General features: G+C 37.8%; 1 non-coding gene and 1 pseudogene across 1 annotated transcript; one reads left to right on the forward strand and one right to left on the reverse strand.

The window, feature by feature from the left end:
* Nucleotides 1-17,086: 17,086 nt before the first annotated feature.
* On the reverse strand, nucleotides 17,087-17,193 carry LOC139185045 (U6 spliceosomal RNA). The gene has a single exon (XR_011568630.1). It is a non-coding gene; the product is annotated as a U6 spliceosomal RNA (small nuclear RNA).
* Nucleotides 17,194-22,136: 4,943 nt separating this feature from the next.
* LOC109563663 (mitochondrial import inner membrane translocase subunit Tim10 pseudogene) lies at nucleotides 22,137-22,402 on the forward strand (annotated as a pseudogene).
* The last annotated feature ends 823 nt before the right edge of the window (nucleotides 22,403-23,225 follow it).

Below are 23,225 nucleotides of genomic sequence, written 5' to 3' on the forward strand. Positions count from 1 at the left end.
AGCCCACCAGGCTCCTCTGTCCATGGAATTCTCCAGGCAAGAATACTGAAGTGGGTTGCCTTGCCCTCTGCCAGGGATCTTCCCAACCCAGGGATCTAACCTGCATCTCTTGTTTCCTGCATTGACAGGCGGGTTCTTTATCACTAGCGCCACCTGGGAAGCCCATAGGCCTGTTTTAATAGTTTAACCTTATGTGTTTAGCTATTCAACAGCCTGGGTGAAGTCTGCTCCCCTCTCTGACTTCCCCGAAGCCAGCAAGCCGGGTCATGTGGCTGGCTGACCTCCCAGCACCACCTACCTCCACTCCATGAGATGCCATCAGATCCCACCCAAAGGAGCCAGTCGTCCCCATGAAACAATGAGTAATTCTTACAAGACACAAGTGGAGCTCTGTTACTGTGGCACAGGAAGGCTTGATAAGATCTCCCAGCCACAGCATTCTTTTGTGTCAGCAGACGCAAGTGGGATGTTCCTTCTGCGGCTCTTACGGAGCAAGAGGAAGCAGGCTTTGAAACACAATGTTCATTGAAATTGGCTTTCATCTAAGGAATCCCATGGTGGCTCCTGCTTCATGATGTGCATTCTGTCTGCAGCTGAGCTCTCCTGATGCATTTCCGTTGTTTGTTCTGGGGGGAAGGCAGCACCTTTATGAGGCTCACTCACTCTTTAGGTAAAGGGCATCACATTGTGCTAGACAAAGCATACAGTGTCAGGATGTCTCCAGTGAGTCTGGAGCCTTGAAGGAACATTACAAATAAAATTTAAAAAAACAGTCAAAGCCTCCGCCATCCTGGCTCAATGATGACGAACAAGCTCTGTCAGAGAAGAGACATAAAGCCTCCGGGATGACCCTTGGGCGGCACATGCATGCTTGGTGACTTTTGGAGCAGGAAGTATTTGTTGCTTTAGTTATTACAGTGGGCACAATGCCACAGGCCACAGATGGTGGTACTTAACTACAGTCTGAGTGCTGTGGGCACTCAGGGAATCTTCCCAGGAGCAAGTCAGCCTTCATTATTTATCAATGGGGCAACTCTGGTTCTTAAAGGACAAGAAAGGGGAAGAGGAAGTAATCCACAGCGTTAAAGCATGAGTAAGAATTTTCTCCATCCCGTTGTCCTGGTTTATTGACAATTCATCTTCTTTTCAGAGAAGGACATTCAGGATTCAATAAAGAGTCTCTGATTAAGAAAAGGTCTAAATCAGTACATGAAACAAGCCAACACTGTTTAGTCGATTTTTCCTTTTTCAGACACCTCTTCCCACCTATCGTAGCCCTTTCTTCTCTGCTGTACTCCACCTGTACCAACCAATTTATAACACAAAGGAACCTAAACAGTTAACTCACAGTATGGATAGAAGACTGAACATGAAAATTTTCCACTTCCATGGCACTTTAACTCTGCATAAATATTGTTTTTCTTTTGACTCTCAAAACAAGCTGGTGAAGTTAGGTAGGCATTGTCTATTTCAGCAGTAGTGGGAATCAGCAGAGAGACAGAACAAGGTCAGAGACCCTTAAATCTCATAAAGAACTGGCAAGCAGTTCATGAAGGAAAATTCATGTGTAGGGTTCCTGGCCAAGGCCTTGATCATCAAACTTGTTCCCCTAGGCATATGGACAGGTGATCATCAATCCTCAATCTGACCATCAGGCTTGCTAAAGTCTGTATGAGTCTGTATAAACACATGTCTATGTGTTTATGTGAAGGTAGCTGTGACAGAGGTACATACGTACAGCAGATACTGATATTGGAAAACTCGAAAAACCTGAAAATTATTTCTTGGAGGCCACTATACTTGTTCTAATCTAAAAAGAACAGACATCAATTTTATAAGTGAGGCAGGACACAAGAAAATGACAACCCGGGCAGTTTACTTTCCCAAGAAGGGAAAAGATTCAAAAAAATCCTAAGAAATAAAAATTCTAGCTAAACCCCATAAGTAGAACTTAAAACTGCTCTCTAAATGGCTTATCTTTAGCTGAGCTAATAATGAAACTCTTGAATACCTGGAAATTTTGTGGAGTCTTCTCTGGGATATCCTTGGGAAAAGATTTCCCCAAATCTAGGTATTGTAAAAGATTCTGGTGACCTTTCCCCTATATCTGACTTGAAGAGCTCATTCCTGATTTCAGTAGGTTTCTGGAAAAGAGAATTTATATTGGCAGTTGGCTTTGGATAGAAAGCACCCGTCTATCTAACTATCACTTTCTATCTATCATCCTTTTCCTTCAACCATGGTTAAGAGAATAAAACAGAAATGAAATTATAAGATGGATAATGAGTAGCAAAATTTTGTAAAGGGATTTCTGCATTGAGTGTGATATTCAGAGGTTCTTTCTAATTTTAAGATTCTATGACTTTAAAAATCCTAGGAGAATAATGCTAGTGCATATAATTTGTATACGTATATTGGTGTTCTCTGGGTTAGGGCCACATAAATAATATCCAAAAGAGATATCATATATTTTATTAAAGCACATCTGATTCAGTTAATTTAATTAATTTATTTATTCAAGTTTTATTGTGATATAATTGATGTTCAGTACTATATAACTTGGGGCTTCCTTGGTGGCTCAGATGGTAAAGGAAGACCTGGGTTCAGTCCCTAGGTTGGGAAAGATATCCTGGAGAAGGGAATGGCTACCCACTCCAGTATTATTTCCTGGAGAATTCTATGGACAGAGGAGCTTGTGGGTTACTGTCTACAGGGTTTCAAAGAGTCAGACGTAACTGAGAGACTAACACTTTCTTTTTTTTTTTTTTAACTATATAAATTGAAGGTGTACAGCATAATGATTTTATCTACATGCATCATGAAATAACATACTAAGTTTAGTGACCATCCATCATCTCATATAGATACAAAATGAAAGAAATAGAAAAATCTATTTTTCCTTGTAATGAGAACTGTGAGGATTTACTTATGCTTGAGATGATACTTAAGGCTTGAAAAGTAATTATCTGGGTGAAGAAGACAGGGAAGGAGATCTAAATAGAAGGACTAACATGAGAGATGTAAGGGGATCTGAAACACTAGGCACATTTGAAAAACTATGGTGGTGGTTTGGTTGCTAAGATGTGTCCAACTCTTGCAACACCGTGGACTATAGCCTGCCAGACTCCTCTGTCCATAGGATTCTCTAGGCAGGAATACTGGAGTGGGTTGCCATTTCCTTCTCCAGAGGATCTTCCTGACCCAGGAATCGAACCCAGGTCTCCTGCACTGCAGGCAGATTCTTTACCAAATGAACTATGAGGAAAGCCCGAAAAACTATAAATAACAATATTTCTGGAATGTTGACAGTAAGGCAGAAATGGGGCAGGGAACATCTATAGGGGCCAGGCATGAAAACTGCTCTCAGACTTTAAAGTTTCTGTTAGGATATGGATAAAAGAAATCAGAAGAGGATTTCGTTCTTAGCATTTTCTGATACTAAGACTCCAGGAATTCGATGGTGTGAGATTTGGGATCAAAGCAACTGAAAAGGCAAGACTGAGGTTATACTAAGATCAAAAGATTTACTTTAAGGTGATGAAAGGCAGCAGCTAGAATTGCAGGCAGGGCTAAAACATTATTGACATCTTGGTCAGTAGGTTGTGGCCTCTTATGAGAACTTTAAACAGTATTAGTGATGTGACTCATTTTTTTTTTCTTTCTTAGAAACCAATAGGACATCTACAAAGTCCTAGATTCTGACTGCAATTCTGTGTGTCTAAGAATAAATGAGAAGAAACCAGAACACAAGAAAAAAGAGAAAAGGAAAGGATCAAACTCTGCAGGGTATTTGTAGCATATTTTTAGTGACCTCAAATTACGAGATTAAAGATGGAATGAAAAGGAAATGGTTTTGAAGGCAGATATTTGAATACAAGTTCCTGAACTTGCTCTGTGGGGAGTAATGAAAGCAAAGATAACTTAAATTTGTGTATGTTTAGAAAATCAAAAACAAGTAGGGATATTGAGACCACTCTTTGGTTGGAAAACTGATGGAAACTATTACTATTAAAATAATTTTAGAATAAGGCAAGAAAGAACCTCATTAAAACCTTTATTTATTAAAACCTCAATAAATAGAGTCCACCAGGCCTTTGGAGAGAAGAAGCTTGAGGAATTTCTCAGTGCCTCACCTCCATTCCATTCTTCCCAAACTACATCTTTTAATGACTTAGCAAAATGAATTAGCAAGCAGTTCTGGAGCAACGAGGGTCAGCTGTATAACTTGCAGGGCCCAGAACAAAATGAAAATGCAGAATGTCATATTCAAAAAGCAGAAAACAATGTACTATCACATTTAGAGATGAAACTTTGGATATATTTAGATATAAAGCTTTTCCCTTTCTTCCACCATCTCTCTCTTGACTTGTCATGGTGTTTTATTAATTTTTTATTTAATGCCATTATAAATTGAGAAAAGATAAAACTTTAAATTCTCATCATGAATTTTATCATTCATCTTTATATTATGCATGCCAGTCTTAAATACAAAAGTAAAAGCAGTAAAGTGCTTTTATTTTATGTAATTTGTATTTTGTAGCTCATACATGAATATGTATTTTGTGGAAGAGTGAAAATGCTACAGGATACTAACTCAACTGTTTTTATTTCACTTCTCAATATTCATACATTCTGCTACCACGCTATACCTTCAACTACTAGATGGGTAAGAAAGGACTAAACAGAAAGGTAATAATAGATCACTCTCTCTCTCTGTTTCCTTTATGTCATGATTGCTAGCACATGTGATCAGCTAAACAAGCGTAAGAAAGGATGTGATAGAGTTCCTTACTTGTTCTTGTTTCTTAGAACTCCATTGTTTTCTATCTACATTTGAAGCAAGTTCTCATGCAAAAGGAAAGCATGACCTCTCATGGCTGTCAGACTGCCTCCCCCCACCACTCCCTTAGTCATAGACCTAATTAATACACTTGTACTTGCTTTGAGTCTCAGTGAATCCCTATGCTTTGCTCATGAACACTTGATGAGGATCACACGAGTTTGAGAATAAAATTAAGAATCTTAAATTGGCAAAAGTAGAGCATTAAACCAAGCCCAAGGCTCTCCTGAGCACTTTGCATGCCCATGAATCCAGCCCTGAGGGCAAAAGACTAATGCTCCTAACTCTTCCTTAACTGTTGTCTTGAGAAACTGCTTCTTCTCAAAAATTATTTCTTATTTTGACCACAGAGCTATTTCAGAAAATCTTTTTGGGATCAGCAAAGTCTCCTCCAATTTATAATCCTGCCTCACAGAATCAAGGCAGCAAGACTAACAGCAGGGCAATTTATAACTCATTCTCATAGAAACTAGGCAGTAAGACTAACCCACTGCAGGGAAACACACATGGAGAAATAATCTAGCTACCTGAGTCGAAGACTTTTCATTAAGTTAGAGATGAAGATAGAAATGATTTGCATTGATATCTTAATGACTATTACCAATTTTAACCTCAGTCACTCAGAATTCTTCAACAATGATTGTTATAGCTAGTCCATTGTCTATTTCTTATTTTGGGCAGAGGAAATCCAAGACCATAGGTCTCCCTCATCAACCAGGAATCAAGATGGAAGAACAGTGCAAGAGGAAATAGGCTAAATGTTACCCCTGACTTTTTTCAATACAGGGATAAGACACTGGGACACAGCAAGCCTCTTCTTAGGAGATCTAGAGGGATGTAAAGATTGTCTCTTTCCTCCTTGAGTTGCAACAGTAGCATTTTGAGGAACACTGCCTTAGCATGTGGCTTATTTTAAAGAAATTTCTTGGTGATAGTATCAGTATCTTATATGGCTTTTTGTATATGCCAGGTAGCATCTATAATTTTGTATATGTTAAGTTAGAATGCCCTGTGGAAAAAGAGCTAATATTGAAGTACCCAGTATAAGGCATGCTGAACACATTTCCTTATCAGAAAAAAAAAAAAAAAATGCGAAGGCACTAATCCAGGAACTCATAAAAGACACTGCAGAGAATGTCGATTGACTGTTTCAGCCTCTGCATCTGGAGAGTTATTTATAGCCAAATCTTGATTATCAGTGGTAAAAGAGAAAAAGGAAAGAATAGAGTATTGGAAACCATGCATCATTCACAAACCTTATTTTAAACAGTGGTTTTTGAATGTCATTTTTCTATCAAAATTTCCACCAGACTTAACTAACAAAGAGTCTATTGACAACTTGGTGTTTAATCTCTTTTTATGTCATCTGCTGACCTGCAGGAATAAATGTCAAAGACTGGATCAGAGCATTGTTGGGTAGTCATAAACAAACATGGGATAACAAACAAATGAGCTATTGCACATTGCTATGAAAAAAAATTTAGTAATTGACTTTGACTTTACATAACTGCATCATACAGCTATAGGAGCTCACAAAGAACACTGAGCCTAATGTTTGGAGAATAGTTACTTCATTTACCACTTATCTTTTAAATTTCAAACCATATCTTATTAGAGAAACGTGAATTCACTCAAAATTAGCAAGAAGTAATTGGCTAGAAAATAATTGCTGATTCTTTACCCTTTCTTTCCCTGCTGAATCGTGATGCGTAACTGAAAGGCCAAGTCTCGATTTTAGAAGGAAAGTTTCTGAAAAGTGTACTCTGTATTTTAAGTCAGCTTATAAGAAAGAGCTCACAAAATGGACCGGACCACCTGTTTGGACCTTTGATAAAAACCTTTGAACCTTACTTGTGGCAGAAATTCCCCCTGGAATGGCAGTCTTGCTTTAATATATAAATTAATTAACAATTGGTGATGTTTAGAATACCACAAATTTGTCTAATGCCTAAGGCACAATGGATGACATTTAGAGTCCATTGCCTATCTGAATCAGAGTCAGTCTATGCCCTGTAAGTTGTGTCTTGAATCCAGAAAGTCACACAATGAGCACATGATTCTAAGACGCATATCCATTGACCTTAAACTCCTTACCACACTTCCAAGGAATCACTTTCAACAAGGTATCTGACTTAGGTGCTTGTCACTCAGTTGTGTCCAACTCTTTGTGACCCCATGGACTATAGCCCACCAGGCTCCTCCATCCATGGGATTTTTCAGGCCAAAAATACTGGAGTGGGTTGCCATTTCCTACTGTAAGGGATCTTACCAACCCAGGAACTGAACCCATATCTCCTGTGTCATCTACATTGCAGGCAAATTCTTTACATGCTGAGCCATCTGGGAAGTCAAAAACAAGCTATGGATGCTGTATTCAATTTCTTTACAGTTAGAGTAGATTTATAATGTCATTTGCTGAAACTTATTTGTATAGAAACATTTATTGAGTCTATTATATGCCATGCTCTATGCTAAGTGCTCATTTAATATTGACTCAAAAACCCATGACGCTAGTTTTATTTTCACACTCACTTCCAATGAGAAAACAAGGACCCAGTGAATTATATAGTTTGCTAAGAACACACATCTATAAAGTGGTGGAGATTGGACATGACCCCATGCTTTCTTACACTGGGGTTTGAGCTCTTACTCATTATTCTATATTGAACCCTAATTCATTGTATAAGAAGATGCTGTATTTAGTAGCATCACACAGGCTAGGGATAATACATTTTCAGCAGATTACTGAACTGTATAGACATCTTTCTACCTGCAGTGCAGGAGATCTGGGTTCAATCCCTGGGTTGAGAAGATCCCCTGGAGGAGGGCATGGCAACCCTCTCCAGTATTTTTGCCTGGGAAATCCCATGGACTGTGTGACTAAACACAGCACAGCATAGACCTACTTAGGTCCAAAATGTTGGAAGATGCTACTATCAGAGCTTAAAAAGGCAAAATCAGGAAAAAGAGGGCAAAGAAAACAAACCATTGGTTCTGAACAATAACACATGTTTTTGAGAAGGTGAGTAGGTAGGTTGATTGATCAAGAAAAGAGAGGAGGTAATGGGTCTCCAAAAAGAGTTGGTAGCTTACTACACACATGCTTGAGATGGCACTGGCATGATTTTTATTGCCATGGGGGTTGATTGCTAGTGTAAGTACTTTTTCACTCTTGCATCTGAGAGTAGGTCACCAATATGAAATGCCCAATTTTCTAAAAGCAAAAAGTCAACTATATTTCCCATTTCCCACTTCTCTTTCTCCATTCTTTCTAATTCCTACTGTTGTTCCTAGTCTATTCAGAATAAAATGAATTATTGAAACTAGTTAATCTCCAATCTAAAAAATTCACAAACTAAATTTCAGCCCCTAAACTATCATGAAATCAGTTAGACTCTCATCAATAAGACTCTCGTCAAAAGCTTGCTGCTGCTGCTAAGTCACTTCAGTCGTGTCTGACTCTGTGCGACCCCATAGACGGCAGCCCACCAGGCTCCCCCGTCCCTGGGATTCTCCAGGCAAGAACACTGGAGTGGGTTGCCATTTCCTTCTCCAATGCATGAAAGTGAAAAGTGAAAGTGAAGTCGCTCAGTCGTGTCCGACTCTTAGTGACCCCATGGGCTGCAGCCTACCAGGCTCCTCCGTCCATGGGATTTTCCAGGCAAGAGTACTGGAGTGGGGTGTCATTGCCTTCTCCATGTCAAAAGCTTAGGGTTAGTGTTTATTTGGCAGGACTACAAATCTAAGGGCTTCCCAGGTGGTGCTAGCGGTAAAGAAGACACCTGACAATGTAGGAGATGAAGGAGATGTGGGTTCTATCCCTGGGTGAGGAACATCCCCTGGAGGAGGGCATGGCAACCCACTTCAGTATTCTTGCCTGGAGAATCCCATGGACAGAGGAGTCGGGCAGGCTACAGTCCGTGGGGTTGCAAAGAGACACGACTGAAGCAACTTAGCATGCACAGACCTAAATGGCACCATCATTCCTGGTATTGTTTCTCTCATGATAAGCAAGTTTTCAGGATTGAGAGTATTCTCTGGAATTATATTTTCAGTCCAAAACAAGAAAAAATGACACATAAATTTTGTGTGTCACAATTTTGATGAGATAAATGAATACTGAAGCACAACTTAGTAGCATGAGAATCTTTTGAGAAACTTGTTTTTGACTTGAAGAGAAATAATAGAACGAGGGTAATTTCTGATCACTGAATGTAGAAGATATTATAATTATCAGTGCCTCTCCATACATGGATAAAACTCTAATTCTAGGCTGCTGGTTTAGAATGTGAGCTGTAAAGTGGGCGATTTCTGTACATTCTCCCACTCAGAAACTCTGTTAAAACAGAAGCAGAGGGATTTGGAAGTGAAAAGCCTTATGTTCAGATAGTAAGCTTTCATTTTGATAATTTTACTTTTATTGGCCACATGATCTCTTCTAAAAAATGTAATTCATATTTACTTAAATTGTTTAGGTCCTAAAGTTGTTTTTTTAGTGAAAGACAGTGAATGTCTGAAAGAGTTGGATTGGGATCCAGATGGGCAATGGATTAAACTATGAAATAGATATTCCTCTGTGGTTAGAAGTAAGTCAGAAGTTGGACCTGACTTATGTTTAAAAACTAGTACAGTTTTCAACACTATTTATAGTAACATTATCATATAACTGTGGAAACAACTTCTTCAGTTTGTCACAATCTCAGCATCTTGTGTGACTTGTTTTATTTTTTCATTTTTTGTGATATTAAGTGATAACATTTTGTAAAGTCACATTTCACTGTGGCTGACAGTATCTTCTGAGCACAGAGCTTAACAAAACAAAGATTCAATAAGCACATTGGCATTATTTCATATTTTATTTCCTTTTCATAACTTATTGTTTATAAGAATGGCAAGCCTTCTGATATTCCCTAGAATATAGAATTAACCAATGAACCTTAGAATATAGAATTAAGTTACTGTTTGCAAACATGTTTGTTTAAAAGTGAGTGAACAAATGACACTAAAGTGAGTGAACAAATGACACTGTGATTTTTACCAATAATTAAGTAGCCATTTCATTAAAAAATTTTTAAAGCTTTTCTTCTTTAGGGAGCTATTTCCTTTTTGGCTGCATCAGGTTTCAGCTGCAGCACACAGGGACCCTCACTGAGGTGTGTGCGCTCCTTGTTGCAGCACATGGCCTTCTTTCTCGTTGTGGCCTGCCATCTCAGTAGTTGAGGCATATAGGCTTAGTTGCCACGGCACGTGGGGTCTTAGTTCCCCAACCAGGGATCGAACCAGCATCCCCTGCTTTGGAAGGTGGATTCTTGACCACTCGACCACTGTGGAAGTCCCAAGTAGCCCTTTTGAAACAGGCTTCACTTCTTTCACTTTCAGAGTAAATTAAGCTTGAGTTAAGATGGCTTGATTATTCAAAATTATTTGACTCAATTTTTCTTTGTTTTGATTCTGAGATAAATATCACAACTTTCTTTTCATCCTTTCTCCATTACACCAAAGATGACCTATTTCAGAATAAAATATTTAGTGAGATAAAATAATGGTTGAAAGGTTGTATTTCACAGAAAAACAAAATCATTGAGTTGTTAGAATTTTGCCATGTGCCGACTGAAAAAGCGTTCACTGGATTTTAAGTGTATTTTCCACTTATGGAAAAAAACATTTATGGAAAAATAACATTCACGTGGGAAAAGAGAAAAATCAACTCATCACTGTTTCATCATCTCTACACAGAATGATAGATTGGGAAAAAGCGCTCGTTATTTTCCTGGCAAATAATCAAGGAAACAGAGAAATTCTAATGAAGAATATTTCTGTTTTAAAAGAGGAAAGAAGAGGTAAAGGTTTGAAACTACTGAAGATTAATTTCTGTGTAAAAGTCAGCTGCATACACTCAATAGCTGAACTTTGTTCCCTTCTGGAGTCAGACCAAGGTTAGAAGTTTCAATTTTGATTTCTAACTTCCAGAATATTGGGACACAGTTTGTTTGTGGAAGTCCAGATACCTACAAACCAATCGGTTTTTTAGCAAAATCAAAGTTCTTGCCTATTACCTATGAAGAAAGAGCATAGCTGGAGAAATTCTTAAAATAACATTCGAACACAATCCACCTCACCCCATTTTATCCTTCTTTAGATCAAACTAATGAGTCCCTTTGGAAATCAAAACAGACAACTACCACCACTACAGTAAAATTTAATAAGATATGCGAATGCATAGCAAAAATACATTTGCATTTTGATGTAAGTTATCTTTAAGACTTTCTCCAATATCTATCCTCTTAGGGTTTGTCTCCCAGTCTCAAAGTCAAATCCTAGCAAGTGTGGATGTCAAACTATTTAAAAGTAAGTTTAAGTTATAGTGATGAAAATATAAATCGGTGAAAATTTTTTGGAGGATAACTTGCCAATATTTATCCAGGTATCTCCTCTTCTAGGAGATTTCTAGTTTCAGCTTTGATGTGTAAAGACCTTGGAAGTGGTCACTTCTTACAACGAGATAAAGCTGAACAAACTGAAAATCAGTGACTTTTCTTGGACTCATTAGAGAACTGAGGTCACAGAATAGAGAGTCACATTTACTTACCAGGAGCAGGTGTCCCTGAAGTCACAAACACTTACATGACAATTTTGACACATTGCTGGAGGCTGAGTGTGGCCTAGCCTGAGAGAGAGAAAGTGCTGCGAGTTGCAGAGTTAGAACTGAAATCTGCAAACTCTCTCTGAGTGCAGAGCATCTGGGGAGAGCCATCACTCAAGAGTAAAGTCAAAAACAAGAAGACCAGAGAAATTCAAAGTCACTAGCATCGACTGCTACTTCAAACATGAAACACAGCCCAACTCCCTAGCAAATCAACATAAAACCTCACACTAGGGGCCAACATATTTATTTGCCCAATATGACATGTCTGGCTCTCAACAAAAAATTATAAGGCAAGCCAAATGCAGGAAAAAACACGCTCTGGAGAGACAAAGCAAACATCAGAATCAGACTGAGATGTGACACAGATGTTGAAAGGATCTGTCATGCAAGAAGAGATGGGTAATGCAAGTGGGGAGATGTAAATTCTACGAAAGAATAAAAATTAAACACTAAAACAAAACCATTGTGTTATGAAATAAAGAATAATTTTGAGAAGCTTATTAGCTGACTGGAAATGGCTGAGGAAAGAATCGATTAGCTTAATGTTAGGTCAACAGAAACTTCCCAACTGAAATGCAAAGAAACAAAAAGAGAAAAAAAAACAACAGAATATAACATCCAACAAATGTAGTATAATTTTTTAAAAATGTAATATACATGTAATTAAAATATCAGAAGGTGAAGAAAAAGAGGATATATGGGAAGAAATATTTGAAATAATAATGGAGAAGGATTTTCCAAACTTAATGACTAATGCCAAGCCACAGACCAGCAGCTGATAAAACAAACAAACAAACAACAACAAAAAAAGCAAGATAAATACCAAAAAACATACGTCTTGAAATAGAAAAAAGACATTAGTTAAAAACTACGGAAGTCTGAATAACATTTGCACTTTAGCTAATTTTAATTTATCAATATTGGTTCATTAATATAAAATAGACCACACTAATGTAAGATGTTAATGTGCAATATGAGTTGTGTAGTATACAAGAATTGTCTATACTACCTCCACATTTTTATTTTTAAAAAACTAGTCCAAAATAAAAAGTATATTTTTAAAAAATGCAAAACATAAAACGCTTTTCAAACAATCTTTTAAAAATGCACTACTAGCTATTTATCCTAAACATATACAAATAAAAACATGCCATGAAAGATTTGCCACTAAGGATCTATAATTTAAAAAATCTGACACCAAGCTGAATGTGCATCAGTATCAGCTTGGTTAAATAAGTTACATTTTATCAATAAAATAGCTGATTAGACAGTCATTAAGAAAACGTAGATTTTATCTGTACTGCTCTAAAAAAAAACTTCAAGGTGTAGTAAGTGAAAAGAAAAGGTGAAGAACAAAATGCATTGTAAGATACCATTTCAGTTCAGTTCAGTCGCTCAGTCGTGTCCGACTCTTTGTGACCCCATGAATTGCAGCTTGCCAGGCCTCCCTGTCCATCACCAACTCCCGGAGTCCACCCAAACTCATGTTCATCGAGTCGATGATGCCATCCAGCCATCTCATCCTCTGTCGTCCCCTTCTCCTCCTGCCCCCAATCCCTCCCAGAATCAGAGTCTTTTCCAATGAGTCAACTCTTTGCATGAGGTGGCCAAAGTATTGGAGTTTCAGCTTCAACATCAGTCCTTCCAATGAACACCCAGGACTGGTCTCCTTTAGGATGGACTGGTTGGATCTCCTTGCAGTCCAAGGGACTCTCAAGAGTCTTCTCCAACACCACAGTTCAAAAACAACAAGTCTTTGGTGCTCAGCTTTCTTCACAGTCCACTTCTCACATCTATACATGACCACTGGAAAAACCATAGCCTTGACGAGACGGACCTTTGTTGGCAAAGTAATGTCTCTGCTTTTCAATATGCTATCTAGGTTGGTCATAACTTTCCTTCCAAGGAGTAAGTGTCTTTTAATTTCATGGCTGCAATCACCATTTGCAGTGATTTTGGAGCCCAGAAAAATAAAGTCTGACACTGTTTCCACTGTTTCCCCATCTATTTCCCATGAAGTGATGGGATCAGATGCCATGATCTTCGTTTTCTGAATGTTGAGCTTTAAGCCAACTTTTTCACTCTCCTCTTTCACTTTCATCAAGAGACTTTTTAGTTCGTCTTCACTTTTTGCCATAAGGGTGGTGTCATCTGTGTATCTGAGGTTATTGATATTTCTCCTGGCAATCTTGATTCCAGCTTGTGTTTCTTCCAGCCCAGCATTTCTCATGATGTACTCTGCAGAGAAGTTAAATAAGCAGGGTGACAATATGCAGCCTTGTACTCCTTTTTACTATTTGGAACCAGTCTGTTGTTCCATGTCCAGTTCTAACTGTTGCTTCCTGACCTGTATATAGGTTTCTCAAGAGGCCGGTCAGGTGGTCTGGTATTCCCATCTCTTTCAGAATTTCCCACAGTTTATTGTGATCCACACAGTCAAAGGCTTTGGCATAGTCAATAAAACAGAAATAGAGGTTTTTCTTGAACTCTCTTGCTTTTTCAATGATCCAGCGGATGTTGGCAATTTGATCTCTGGTTCCTCTGCCTTTTCTAAAACCAGCTTGAACATCTGGAAGTTCACGGTTCATGTACTGCTGAAGCCTGGCTTGGAGAATTTTGAGCATTACTTTACTAGAGTGTGAGATGAGTGCAATTGTGTGGTGGTTTGAGCATTCTTTGGCATTGCCTTTATTTGGGATCCATTTAAGTATGTTTAAATATTTTTAATTTTATATTTAAATATTGGACAAGGCTTCTCACAAAAAATAGTTCTATGTCCCGTTCTTTATCATTTACTCTATCCCTGTGACAACCATTTCCAACTTTCTTATAGCTTATTTCCCTCCATTTAAAAAAGTAGTATGTTTATGCTGCTTTTTCTTGATTTTTTCAATTTCAGATATTTTCATTAATTTCATATTGTGGATGATGAAAGTTTAACTATCTTTCATCCCTATCCAACTTTTTTTTTTAATTTTATTTTATTTTTAAACTTTACAATATTGTATTTGTTTTGCCAAACATCGAAATGAATCTGCCACAGTAATACATGTGTTCCCCATCCTGAACCCTCCTCCCTCCTCCCTCCCCATACCATCCCTCTGAGTCGTCCCAGTGCACCAGCCCCAAGCGTCCAGTATCGTGCATCGAACCTGGACTGGCAACTCGTTCTATATATATTATACGTATTTCAATGCCATTCTCCCAAATCATCCCACCCTCTCCCTCTCCCACAGAGTCCAAAAGACTGTTCTATACATCGTTGTCTCTTTTGCTGTCTTGTATACAAGGTTATTGTTATCATCTTTCTAAATTCCATATATATGCGTTAGTATACTGTATTGGTGTTCTTCTTTCTGGCTTACTTCACTCTGTATAATAGGCTGCAGTTTCATCCACCTTATTAGAACTGATTCAAATGTATTCTTTTTAATGGCTGAGTAATACTCCATTGTGTATATGTACCACTGCTTTCTTATCCATTCATCTGCTGATGGACATCTAGGTTGCTTCCATGTCCTGGCTATTATAAACAGTGCTGTGATGAACATTGGGGTACACGTGTCTCTTTCCCTTCTGGTTTCCTCAGTGTGTATGCCCAGCAGTGGGATTGCTGGATCATAAGGCAGTTCTATTTCCAGTTTTTTAAGGAATCTCCACACTGTTCTCCATAGTGGCTGTACTAGTTTGCATTCCCACCAACAGTGTAAGAGGGTTCCCTTTTCTCCACACCCTCTCCAGTATTTATTGCTTGTAGACTTTTGGATCGCAGCCATTCTGACTGGTGTGAAATGGTACCTCATAGTGGTTTTGATTTGCATTTCTCTGATAATGAGTGATGTTGAGCATCTTTTCATGTGTTTGTTAGCCATCTGTATGTCTTCTTTGGAGAAATGTCTATTTAGTTCTTTGGCCCATTTTTTTGACTGGGTCATTTATTTTTCTGGAATTGAGCTGTAGGAGTTGCTTGTATATTTTTGAGATTAGTTGCTTGTCAGTTGCTTCATTTGCTATTATTTTCTCCCATTCTGAAGGCTGTCTTTTCACCTTGCTTATAGTTTCCTTTGTTGTGCAGAAGCTTTTAAGTTTAATTAAGTCCCATTTGTTTATTTTTGCTTTTATTTCCAATATTCTGGGAGGTGGGTCATAGAGGATCCTGCTGTGATGTATGTCAGAGAGTGTTTTGCCTATGTTCTCCTCTAGGAGTTTTATAGTTTCTAGTCTTACGTTTAGATCTTTATCCATTTTGAGTTTATTTTTGTGTATGGTGTTAGAAAGTGTTCTAGTTTCATTCTTTTACAAGTGGTTGACCAGTTTTCCCAGCACCACTTGTTAAAGAGATTGTCTTTAATCCATTGTATATTCTTGCCTCCTTTGTCAAAGATAAGGTGTCCATATGTGCGTGGACTTATCTCTGGGCTTTCTATTTTGTTCCATTGATCTATATTTCTGTCTTTGTGCCAGTACCATACTGTCTTGATAACTGTGGCTTTGTAGTAGAGCCTGAGGTCAGGTAGGTTGATTCCTCCAGTTCCATTCTTCTTTCTCAAGATCGCTTTGGCTATTCGAGGTTTTTTGTATTTCCATACAAATTGTGAAATTATTTGTTCTAGCTCTGTGAAGAATACCGTTGGTAGCTTGATAGGGATTGCATTGAATCTATAGATTGCTTTGGGTAGTATACTCATTTTCACTATATTGATTCTTCCAATCCATGAACATGGTATATTTCTCCATCTATTAGTGTCCTCTTTGATTTCTTTCACCAGTGTTTTATAGTTTTCTATATATAGGTCTTTAGTTTCTTTAGGTAGATATATTCCTAAGTATTTTATTCTTTCCGTTGCAATGGTGAATGGAATTGTTTCCTTAATTTCTCTTTCTGTTTTCTCATTATTAGTGTATAGGAATGCAAGGGATTTCTGTGTGTTGATTTTATATCCTGCAACTTTACTATAGTCATTGATTAGTTCTAGTAATTTTCTGGTGGAGTCTTTAGGGTTTTCTATGTAGAGGATCATGTCATCTGCAAATAGTGAGAGTTTTACTTCTTCTTTTCCAATTTGGATTCCTTTTATTTCTTTTTCTGCTCTGATTGCTGTGGCCAAAACTTCAAAAACTATGTTGAATAGTAATGGTGAAAGTAGGCACCCTTGCCTTGTTCCTGACTTTAGAGGAAATGCTTTCAATTTTTCACCATTGAGGATAATGTTTGCTGTGGGTTTGTCATAAATAGCTTTTATTATGTTGAGGTATGTTCCTTCTATTCCTGCTTTCTGGAGAGTTTTTATCATAAATGGGTGTTGAATTTTGTCAAAGGCTTTCTCTGCATCTATTGAGATAATCATATGGTTTTTATTTTTCAATTTGTTAATGTGGTGTATTACATTGATTGATTTGCGGATATTGAAGAATCCTTGCATCCCTGGGATAAAGCCCACTTGGTCATGGTGTATGATCTTTTTAATGTGTTGTTAGATTCTGATTGCTAAAATTTTGTTAAGGATTTTTGCATCTATGTTCATCAGTGATATTGGTCTGTAGTGTTCTTTTTTGTGGGATCTTTGTTAGGTTTTGGTATTAGGGTGATGTTGGCCTCAAAAAATATGGAACACTTCACAAATTTGCTTGTCATCCTTGCGCAGGGGCCGTGCTAATCTTGTCTGTATTGTTCCAATTTTAGTATATGTGCTGCCGAAGCGAGCACCCTATCCCACTTTTCATGCATACTTTATTTCCTCATTTTCTCAGTGAATTGAGAGAATGTAACAATTGCTCACCCTAAAATAAATGAACTTTTAAAGGGCAAAATCCAAAGGACAAAGACTGCAGGTGAATTCACTGTGAAACTAATGAAACATGTTTCAGGGCACCTCTTCCTGGGCTCTGGGAGGTCTAGCTATGTGTTCATGTTGTCATATATTTTTGCAAGATTTGCAGAAGTAAGCCTTTTGTTTTTGTTTAATTTAAAATGCTGTGTCTTTCTACCCTGATTTCTCCTTCACCACAGTGTGCCTTATATTTGATGGTGACTGTGGTCATTTTTGAGATTGGGCTAAGGAAGTTTATTTGCTCCAGGATGCATATTCCTGTGTTCCTTTTTCCTTCTACTTGAAAAGTAGGGAGTAGAATTCTTTTTTTATATTTAGTCATCTAAAAATAAGAAAACCTGAATATATACATTAGCTGGTATATTAGCCTTGGAATCACCTTTCCTGTGCGTCCTCTGACAGATTTTTAGTTCTTATCTGTGCACCTGTTCTTAAATATTTGGTGTCAAATAGCTAAATCATTTTAAATAACCAACTCAGCTTTCAGTCTTTCAGGCAGATACTGTGGAAAGAATCTCTCTGGATTTGACAGCAACTTGAATTTCAATGACTTGTATTGTTGGTAAATTATTCCATTTGCTCTGATTCATTTATCCTGGGAGAGAAAATGCAGTGTGCCTATCTCAACCTCCCCATGTACAACAGTACTGATTATTGGTATTGACCCCTTCCTTTTCTATCATTCTGCACTGCAATGGAATCAGTTTCAAAAGCTTTCAAATAGATTTTTATTTACTGAAGATTTTTGGCAACTGCTATCTATATTATTTTATGCTTTCACCTCATTAAATAATTATACTGCTTGATTATTTATTATATTCCTATACCAAATGTGTTGGGGATTAGGAAGGCAGTGTTTATAACATACTCTTTATAGCTAATTAGGTAATCTATTGTTGAATTTTCTTTGCAGTATTTTCATTGACTTTTCTTGTTAGAATACTTTTCTTCTTGGGACACTCCAAGTGTAACACAGTCTCTCTTTGTCCCTTTTATGAAAATGTCAATAGAATAGCTCTAATATTTCCTTGAAGTTCACCCACATTATATCATTTTGGTTATATTTCCTTTTGTCTGAATTACTTCTTTGAATAAATATGACTTTTCACAATCTGATCAGCAAAAAAATATACTGAAGATAATGTGATTGATTGATACACATGATGGTTTTATCACTCTGATTGCCATGTAAGTGGTCCACAGCAAATGCTTAGTCTCAGAACAGATACTCCTGAACCAGGGACTAATTAAAGCAATGATCAGAGTATTTTTCAGATGATTTTCTTATGTATTTAAAGTGTGAATTGACATGACTAAGGAACACTCCCATCCTCCCAGTCTACCTCCCACTCACCCTTACCTTCATATATATATAAAAAACCCTTCCATGATATCTTCTCTGATATTTTATCTTAATGCAAGGTATATCTCTGTATCTTGACTACAAAGACAACTAGTACCTATGTAACACTGTGGTCATGATACAGATAAGGACTGAAGCTGACAAGCTCTAGGCTTAAACAGCCCAATGGGAACACTGTACAACCTCTCCAACTTTTGGCAGGATTCAATACTGTGAAATTAACATATTACAGCACTTCACTTTTAAGTAATGTAATAATCTCCAGGATGCTTATTTAGAAGGGAACAGCTTTACATAATTGATTGCCAATCCTAAACTAAAGCTCATTATCAGACCAAACTCATACTCTTCTATGAACACATAAACCCACTTGGCCTTCTGGGCATAACTGGGCAGGAAATGACATGCTACTGGCAGAACCCTATTTCTTACATTCCAAGACCACACACAGCAAATAATTATAACTGATCACTGATTGAATCCTGTGTGTCATGTTTGCTTTACAGATTAATTTTATTTGGAATAGTATAATAAACTATCAGAATTATCCAAAGTATTACATGCTCTTTTTACAAATCTCTGTGATTTTTTTGGTAGTTATGACCAGGCCTTTGGTCTTAACTGAAATGCATTGCTAATAACTTACCATAGCACTTATTGTGTTCCAAGCATAAACAGTAATTTCTGGCACAAAGTAGGATTCCTTCTTTTCAGTCAAGCACACCAACCATCCTGGGATCTCTTTGTTCCTGGGTCCTTTACCTTTAGCCTGAGACTCTTGCCTGAGAACAACTCAAATGTGGAAACCTTTAGAGTAACTCTTTGATGGCATCCTTGGGGACCTAAGCCACAGTTGAGGGGAAAAAGAACCATGGGTATGGAGGTTCCCTTAAAAAACTAAAAATAGAGTTACTATATGACCCATCAATCCCACTCCTGGGTGTATATATGGAAAAGGACTGTAATTCAAAGATACATGCAGCTCAGTGTTCATTTCAGCACTATTTACAATAGTCAAGACATGGAAGCAAACTAAATGTCCATCAACAGATGAATGGATAAAGAAGATGTGGTACCCACACGTATACATATATACAATGGAATAGTACTTGACCATAAAAAATAGAATAACGCTATTTGCAGTCACATGGATGGACTTAGAGATTATTACAATAAGCAAAGAATATCAGACAAAGACAAATATATGAAATTACTTACATGTGGAATCCAATAAAATAATACAAATGAACTTAATTACAAAACAGAAACAGACTCATAGACATAGAAAACAAACTTATGATTACCAAAGAGAAAAGGGTTGGGGGCAGGGATAAACTACAAGTTTGGTATTAATAGATACACACTACTATATATAAAATAGATAAACAACAAGTACTTACTGTATAGCACAGGGAACTATATTCAATATCTTATAATAACCTATAATGGAAAAGAGTCTGAAAAGAATATATGTATGAGTAATTAAATATACCTATAACTGAATCACTTTGCTGTACACTTGAAACATTGTAAATCAACTGTATCTCATTTTTTTTTTTTTAAAGAACCATGGTTGGTTTGAGTCAATTGATGCTACACAAAAGAGATGGAAAAAAGAATATAAGTCCTTCCACTGTGAAGAAACAGTTCACACTAGGATAGAAATGGGTAACAGTGGTGGGGAATGAGGTAATTTTAAGACACTCTTGAGGCAAAAATTAATATTCTCCAAAGTATTTTGGTAACAGGCACATTTTAAATTTTCCTGTGTAAGTGGGTTTTTGCAAATCAGTAACTAAGCCCAGAGGTCTGAGATTATGGGAACAAATTTAGTTTGCTTTATATGGTTTCCATAAACCTTAAAATATTACTGTGAGAGGAAGAAAAGTTCATGGCTTTAATCTATGAGCATCACTGTGTGGTAGATCTAGAAGGTTTTATAGGATATCTTAGGGTTCTCAGACAAGATGAAGCCACTTCCTTCCTTTATATGACAGATAAACAGGCTTTCCTTGGATTGCACAAAGTTTAAGGATTGTAGTCTAAAGGAAAGTGGCTAGACATTTTGTACAAAATAATGATATTGGATTTGCAGCTAAATGGGTTTGGACTTAGTTGGAAGTTGGCTGGGCAATGAACTGAGTGTTTCTGTCCTTTACAGATGATTTCTCTACAAAAATAGCTGGCGGCAAAGATGTGGTCTTGTTTGAGTTCAGTTTCACATTAGTGAAAGACTCTAGAAAATACAGGGAACTAGTGAAAAAAAGATACGTGTTCTTTGGGTATATCATAACATGTTTACTTCAGCTCTTTCTTTAATCCAGTAAAAGTATTGGCAAAATGTTTGGTATTTGAGGCAGGGTGGTGGGAGTTCAGTCACGATGTAACTAAAGATGGTGGGAAAACCAGTTTGAATAAAATGAGTTCCAATTTGAACCTTTGCCCGTGCCTGGAACTAAAACTAAGTCAACCCACTGTTAAGTATCAAAAATGTTGAGTCATTAGCCTCATTTTTATTTCATCTGTTTCAGAATATTTATATATATCTGCTTTTCTTTGTCGGATACGACTGAAGCGACTTAGCAGCAGCAGCAGCTTTTCTTTATACTCTTGAAAAATAGACTGGCTTGTGGTTTATGGGGTGCAGTTCTTAGCTTGCCCTACATCCTCCTGAACTTTAAAGGGATAAATATTAAATAAAAATTCTTATCAAAATATACTGATAAATTCAGATGTTTTTATTCGATTCCCAATACACTTCTCAGAATTCTTCTATGATTGTTTATATATATTCTGGAAGTAGTTAACTGCAATGAAATCTGCTTTGGTGGGTTTCATTTGAGAGACCATTGAATAATGGAGGGGTGAAACATACTTTGTATGAGTCCCAAAGCCACTGAGTAACCACGAATTTTTCAGCACTGCAAAGTAAAGCTTTTCTGATCATCTAATTCTGTCTCCCTCTTTCCTTTTTCACATGAGAATATTACTTTTCAAACTTTTTGATTTTCCTTTAGATCACCTCAGAGAGGCAAGCTATCTCAGAGAAAATCTGCCCCAATCTGAGATAATGACCACTACAAAAACCCTTATCAGAACTGGGTAGAGAGAAGTTAACTGTGTGAAAGAGAACCTCAAGCGGGGAAATGATTAATTCATGTCAAAAGCAGGACTAAAGTTATTAACATATATCTCTGGATATGTCAAGCAGCCATCCATTAGTCAGTCTGAAGAACCCCTTCTAAGAAGTACTGCCCATTAAAAGGATGACTACATCTTCTGAATAGAGAAGGTATAAAGGAATTCAGGGGGTCCGAAGTATTTATTGCTTTTTATAGAAATAGGCTCATTTGGCGGGACTTCCCTCCGGCCGCACCCCACGTGCTTCCGCCCTGCCCCGGCTGTGCGCGGACCTAGGAGGCCTGCAGGAGATCTCTTCCAGGGCGCAGTGCTGAGATGGACCCACTCAGGGCCTAGCTGGCCGCAGAGCTGGAGTAGAGATGGCCGACATGTACAACAGAATGACCAGTGCCTACCACCGGAAGTGCATGCCTGCCCACTACAAGGAAGCAGAGCTGTCCAAGGGCGAGTCCGTGTGCCTGGACCCGTATGCCTCCAAGTACCTGGACATCCATGAGTGCATGGGCAAGAAGTTGACAGAGTTGTCTATGCAGGATGAGGAGCTGTTGAAGAGGGTGCAGCAGAGTTCTGGGCCTGTGTGAGGTGCTCGACAGTACACCCTAAGGTGCACCCCATCCTTTCCCACTTGTCTAATAAAAGTGCCCCCCACCCCACTCCCCGCCTTGGGTGTCACCTGTGAAGACTGCCAGGCCTGGGCTCCTTCCGGAGAGTCTCCAGGAGCCTGGATGTATGATGGAACCCTTTCTTGGGTGGAGAAGGGTATTTGTCACACTGGCCTGTGACTGTGTGTGTGAATGTATATATATATTATATATTAAAACAAATTTGTTGACACCAAAAAAAAGAAAGAAAGAAATAGGCTCATTTATGGCCAATTTTACTTTAGCAAAGTAAGATACATTGAAATCCCACTTCCTCTCTGCCACACGCATGTGCATGTGTGCTTGCGTGCACCCGCTCACACACACAGGAGTATTACTCAACCCTAAAAGAAGAATGACGTCTTGCCATTTGCAACAACATGGCTGGACTTAGATAAGTGAAATAAGTCAGACAGAGAAAGACAAATAGCATAGGATTTTAATTATATGCAGAATCCAAGAAAAACCAAACAATAAGCTCCAAACAGAAAAAGTCATAGAGAAAACAAACTAGTGGTTGCTAAGATAGGAGTTGCGGAAGAGTGAAATAAGAGGTGAAATAAGTGATTAAGAGGTACAAACCTCTAGACATTAATTTATAGATAAATAAAGTTGTTATAGAGATACAGCATGCTTGACTTTGAGGACTTATAGCTTATTGTATACCCATAAATAACATTTCAAAGAAGTGGATCTTCCTCAGTTATACTACTTTAATGAAAAGTAATAGAGACAAGTCACCAGCTAACAAACTTTCAGATAT

Source organism: Bos indicus, chromosome 9 (assembly GCF_029378745.1).
Source record: "Bos indicus isolate NIAB-ARS_2022 breed Sahiwal x Tharparkar chromosome 9, NIAB-ARS_B.indTharparkar_mat_pri_1.0, whole genome shotgun sequence".
In the NCBI taxonomy this organism is placed as follows: domain Eukaryota; kingdom Metazoa; phylum Chordata; class Mammalia; order Artiodactyla; family Bovidae; genus Bos; species Bos indicus.